Source organism: Rhea pennata, chromosome 12, assembly GCF_028389875.1.
Source record: "Rhea pennata isolate bPtePen1 chromosome 12, bPtePen1.pri, whole genome shotgun sequence".
NCBI lineage: Eukaryota > Metazoa > Chordata > Aves > Rheiformes > Rheidae > Rhea > Rhea pennata.
The window spans coordinates 18,685,512-18,691,932 of NC_084674.1; the positions used below are offsets into that span (position 1 = coordinate 18,685,512).

A 6,421-nucleotide genomic window follows, 5' to 3' on the forward strand; every position below is an offset into this window, starting at 1 on the left:
AAAATGAGGGCTGATAAACCAGACTTCCAAGTTAGCTGTATTTGTTGCGAAAATGAATCTAATTACTGAGGAACATGTTTTCTAATCTTAACCAGTCCTAATAGTTTCAGAGAGGATTTCTTTATAATATAGTCTAAGTTTGACAAATAATGTTAATTTCAGTTTCCCAGCGTGTAAACAGTTGAAGGAAGTGTGACATATCTCCTTCCATCAGACATCTCTCTATTTCATATCTCTTAATACCAGATTGCGATCTGTCAAAATTTTGCTTGTAGAAATTGGCAAAATCTGTAACACCTTATTTAAAGATTTTTTTTAACTATAATACCAGTGTAACAACACCGGTCAATTTAGATTTAATAACTGATCCTGTAGAAATGTATGAAAGGATTCACTGGCTTTTGGGCCCTAATTCAACAATGTATTTGACTGCATCTTAACTTTACACATACAAATTAATTCCACTGACTTTTCTTAGGTCAAAACCTTTGAGAAGAGTAGAAACAAACACAAAATAATACAGAGAAGAGATTGGAAACAGGAAGGGAAAATGAGCATGCTATTTAAACCAGCAGAACATCACCATTAGCATCAGAAAGGCAGGTGTTTGGTTTAGTGCAGAGCTCTCATTGAACAGTCACCAAACAGCAAAAAATAAATTAGCGGAGGTCTGAGGCCAGGCCTGCAGCTTGTGTTCTCACAAACTGCATACTTCCTTGGATTGGCACACAACTGTCCTTGAGTTGTGCCCTTTTCCCAGTACTTTTAGGTATAAAAAAATCAATCCTCAATCTAGCTGTATGCATCATACACATTAAGATTTTCAGACCCACTGCAGAGTACGTGCAAACAAGTAAGGAGCCTTAGGCTCACTTACAGGGAGTTAAATTGGGCTACTCTGTTGGTGATGACAAATTTTAATAAGATAAACTGATTAATTTTGGTAACAATTTAAAAATGTATACCTGAAGTTAGAATAAAGAGGATTGTATAACATACTTTTAGCAAAGTCTGATCATTCTGAACTTTCAAATGTTTGGCATCATAAATAATATAAAGCAAAGACTACCTAACCCGTTGAACTGCATTTGTAATGGTATTTGAAAGTATTCCAACAGACTGAGAGCGTATCTGTGACCATTAGTGAGTTCACACTGCTATCTATCATTGCAATTGAGTAATAGAGAATTTTTCTTCATTCTTACATTTACTTGTTCAGTGATTCAAAAATGATGCTAAACTTGCTGTCTATGAAATGAAAATAAATATTATACCTATAACTAATTTTTTTAAATGGCAGTTTCTTACCAGATTTCCTCCTTTTATGTATGGAAGAGCTTCCTAATTTGTTCGAATCCTTCAGAGGCAGCACAACTAATACAAAAATCTGGACTGCACTCCATACTGCACAAAGTTATTTCCCATGTTCAGATCCCCACTGCACCTGTACAAATTCAAAGGCAACAGTTGGTACAAATATTATTGTAGACTATATTTAGCCACAGCATTTTACTACTGATGACGAGGCAAAAGAAGTAACAAATCCAGCTTGTTCTCAGAACAACAAAAGAAAAAAGTATTGACAGAGCTATAAAATTCAAAGAGAAAAAAAAATTAAGCTGAAAACATACTGAGTCAATGACATTTTATTTTCCTAATAACATTTTTACAGTTTATTTTTTGATTCAGTGGTTTTCTTAACCTAGCTTTATTAACCCAGAAACTGAATTACAGTGCCATACAGAAACCATTTCAGTTGAATAGGATAAAAGTGTTGGAGAGAATTCAAAGTTCACAAGGCATGAAACTATAGGAGGGTTTCAGGAGTACTGACAGAATCATGATATTGCGACAACTGCCACGCGTGTTACCTTCTCCAGTATAATGCAATAATTATGCCAGGAAGGATCCACTACCTGCAAGTTTAAAAACTGATGTCTGGAACTGCGAAGAACACTGTAAATGCTAAGTAGTCCTGTTATGACAGAACTTCATTAACTGTCAATGCTCAATTAGCACACTAAAAATCACACCAGAAAGTGAAGTCTTTCACTCTACCTTTCAATAAACATGTAAAAGAATAGGCAAAATTTAAATTGCACACTATTAATATGTTTTTAATAAATTGCTTGTAGTTTGTTTCTATTACTTAGTATGATATATAATTGAAGCTAAATGAGAAAGGACAAAAATTTAAGAGAAAGATACAATTTTGGACATACTTCTCTACTGTCATATCAAATCTCTCATCTAAATTGAGGAAAAATGGAATTGCATTTGAATTAAAGCTTTGCTGGCTAGGTTTCCGTTCCATCTTCTAGAGCTAGCAGAATGGTTGTTGGTATGCTATATTCTAGAGTTACTCAAGCTTCAAGGCCAAAGAATCAGTTCTCAGGAAAAAAGTGAAGTATGATACATAGGATTTAATTTGGAAAGCCTCTACACAATCTCCATACATCTGAAGTAATCAGTACAGCACTAAAGGAAGTAAAATGGGAATATTTCACTTTTGGAATCTCACATGAGAGCATTACAAATTCTTCATAGGAGTAGTAACAACAAAATACAGAAAGAAAATAGGTTAAAAACAGAGGAAAAGTACGCAGTCACTACTTGTTCTATTTACACAATTCTAAAGGTAGTAGAGATCAGTATATTTTAAATTAAGACACTAAACCAGAGAACATTTTCATAAAAAATAAGCATTTTAAAAAATATAAATACAAGATAAGGAAAATGTGTTGAAAAGTGAAAGCAAAATTGTAGAGAAATGATAAAGTAAATTTCTCCTTTAATGAAGAGAAATACCAACAGTTAAGGAACTTTCAGAGAACAGGAGTAGTGCTATGAGATGGGAGGCATTAGTCAGAGCACTATATATAGGAATAATCTATGATTTAATTCACCCGAACCTCTATTTTTAATCATAGAATATTTATGTAGCATCAGTAACAGGCATGCTCCTTTTTAGGGAAGAAGGATAAGATTTCTTACTTTAACTGTGTTTTTCAGGAAGAATATACATTTTTATATATATTCAAATATATGCATATATTCAAAATATTCAGATATCGTGTAAGCCTTTACTAAGATAAAGGCATCTAGGCTGACATACCGTAGTGTTTTACAAGCTTTATTTTATTTTATCACAAAATCTCTAAGACATCACTAAACAGAGAGGAAGATGAGCAATGAAATTCAGTTATGACAATGGCAAAACAATAAATATAAGGAGTGCAGTTTACACTACATAAAGCTGACTTTAAAATTAAGTGCATCAACTCTGAAAAGACAACTTGGGCATTAGCTAATGTGCAGCATCATAATTTTTAAAGGCCCTAAAAGAGTACCGTTTACAATGATAAAAATTGTTATTTCACTTTGCTATATAGCAATGGTATGGTCTCATGTGTGGGAATGGTGTTGCTATGGTTATTTCTACTGAAAAAGAGTACAGGACAAAAAGAAGCAGTTCAGAAATGAGCTATGAAGATGAATAAAAATACGGAAAAACTCTTATAAAGAAAGACCATAAAGACTGACCTACTTTGATATGTATATTGATATGGAGATAAAAAAAAAGATAAAAGTGTAGAAAACAATAGTATGAATAAGGTAAGCAGAGAATTTCTATTCATTCTGTTACACTATAAAAATACAGGTATAAATTCAATTATCAATAATTCAATTAAATCAAACATGGCAATTTCAAAGTCAACATATATTTTTTGCACGCTTTGTGGAATTAACCATTGTCTGACTGGAAAAGAAATTGAATTCTTCTATGGGTAACATTACATACAAATGTATGTGCAGTTGCAAATAATAAAACACCTCCAGAATTTTCAAAAGAGGATTGTTCAGAATTATGTGTGTCCTACTCGGGTTCAAGGAAAAACTTCCACAGGGAACAAGTTGTTCTGTAGTGCACTATCACTAAATGTTTTAAAACATTTCATACATAGATTAGATAGATGCCAGAGAGGTGAATTATGAAACTGACCCAGTTTAGAAAAAAAATGTATTTCTAAAGAAAGCAGATCAGAGTGGTCAGAGATGGGAAAAAAACACAGAAGACTAGAGCTCTTTTTCTGACTCAGCCAAGGTAAAATACATGCTGATGCACCACACTTATCAAACAGTACCTACATACACTAGTTTGTAGCCTTGGGTGCCCAAGTATTTTAAAGGAAATCAGAATGTTACTTGTCTGATAAAAATCTGAAATTCTGTGAGGATCAGGTTCTGGTAAACTGAATCACTGATATGTTTGTATATCACGTTCATGTTAAATCACTGTAAATAAATGGTTGAAATCAATGCAAGACTTTTCATTTTGAAGGATCCAAAGCATTTCAGAAGTTCTGTACATTCAACATCACTGAAATGAAGGGCCAAGCGTCCAGATAATGCGTTTCTCTCTTCAGTCCATACCAGGGAAAGGAAAATGGTCATGAGGATATCCAACTATCACGACAAGTATTCTTGGGAACTCACGCATCCAGAGACAGCAAGAACACTGTTGCTAAGATAACTGTTAAGTTTACAGGTACTACAGTGATCCTTCTCAAAAGGATATGAAGTCAGCCAACTATGCAGATTTCCAGGTGGTACTCAAGTATTTAGTATTTCAAATAACATTTCATGAATGTGCAGTCAAAGGCCAGCTGATAGAGCATCAGTACTTGTGCACAGACCTGCTCTACAGGGTTTTCATTGTTTCTGGAATGTAAAAGAGGAATATTAATGAAAACATGCACTGTTCAAAGGGATTTCACTCATTCCCCTTATCCTACATTCCTAAAGATGTATCTGCAGTCTACAGTGGCCAGATGACACAGATCAACTCCAGGAACCACACAAAGCTACCAGAAATTAGGGACTGGCCTGTGATGATTTGCCAAATAAACCTGACTGTAAAGAATCCAGGTTTTTAGTTTCATCAGCAACTCTTTGGTGTCTGAAACAGAGAGATTGAGAGATATGTTTTAAGAGAATATGTTCCATTAACTGGCATGGTTTCTTAAGTGTTATGTCTCCTCTTACAGTCTTTGAAATAAAAAATATGCAATGACTGGCTTTCACTCTCTACAGAATAAACTCAAGGAAAATGGGTGGGTGACTTACATTGATAAAAACCTTTAGGATCTAAGTAGAGGAGAATTTGCATTTCATTCACACAGAAGACAATTAAGTTATGTATATGAATACAATATTTCATATGGCAATGAATCCAAAGTCTATAACTGAGTCATCTGAAAATAATCAGAAATAGTTTATGTCTTCTCATACTCAAAAGGAGTAACTTGGAAAGCTCCTTGAATGCAATTAAAATTCTTATAACTAGCTTATTCTGAAATCTGGCTGATAACAAATTTAACAACCTCACTTTGGTTGACAAACATGTCACTCGTGATAAACTTGCACACACTGTCAAACAGCTGCATAATAGAGTTTATTTCATTGCTAGGAAGCACCAATGAAGAATACATTAAAAACTTCATTGAAGCACAGTTAGGCTCTGCAAACTTACAAGCACAAGTAAACAAAAAAGAACCTTAGTTATAGAGGTTTCGGACCTCAAATTCTTCCATTTCTTGGTCAGCAATTTCCTTGTAACTTGCAGTTTCACTGCCACTGCTGCTAGTACAATCACAGAACACTAGGCAAAAGCAGACTTTCTGCGAGAAGGGGCCATGGATGATACAAGGGCCAAGTGACTCCAGGAAGTCTAAGTGCTGGGACCTTTGCAGTCACAAAGTACGAGCATGGTAAAACTATGAACATGAAAGAGACACTCTCCAGGACAAATCCATTCTAAAACTGTGGGGTTTCCCAATTAATCCCAATTTTATACCATTATCTTAAAGAGCATGTCTATTTATATGCTGTTCCCCAATTATTTCTCATACAGAATACAGGCTTCTAGATGTGGAAAACTAGTCATGTACAGTAAGAACATCCATCAGCCAGTGACAGTCCTCAAATGTCTTGCTTTTTTGCAAATGAGTTAGTATGTGTACATCTCATTCACAGGGAGGACAAAATTTTGTCCCTCTTGCAAACATTAACCATCTAGATGACCTTCCTAATTCTTGTTTTGCTCCCCAAAAAGCTTTAGAACATAATAAAAATAAGCCCACTAGCATTTTAATCGGTACAGATCGAAAATTGCTAAACTTTGGAAGCTGTGGACACAAATAGGCTCAAATCAGCATATGCTTCATTTTACCCCGAGTAACTAAACAGTAAATTACTACAAAATTCTGGTTAGGATTCAGAACAACCCATTTTTGTAAAAGACGACAGGCCATTATCCTGAGGGCTTGGTTGCTCAAAAGACTCAGAAGGACAACCCTGCCTATGGTAAGCCAAAATGCCAGCAGAGTCTAAGGCCTGAATTAGAGTCTAATGATAAAGC

The 6,421-nt window shown here is 34.7% G+C and overlaps 1 long non-coding RNA gene across 2 annotated transcripts in view; it reads right to left on the reverse strand.

Moving 5' to 3' along the window:
• Nucleotides 1-1,314: 1,314 nt before the first annotated feature.
• LOC134145915 (uncharacterized) overlaps nucleotides 1,315-6,421 on the reverse strand; it is a 31,393-nt gene continuing 26,286 nt past the window's right edge. The window contains exon 5 of one of the 2 annotated variants that reach the window (XR_009959710.1): nucleotides 1,315-1,444. This is a non-coding gene — a long non-coding RNA (uncharacterized LOC134145915). Of the gene's footprint in view, nucleotides 1,445-1,630; nucleotides 4,723-6,421 lie in introns of those variants that run through there. The other variant, XR_009959711.1, reaches the window with a different exon arrangement.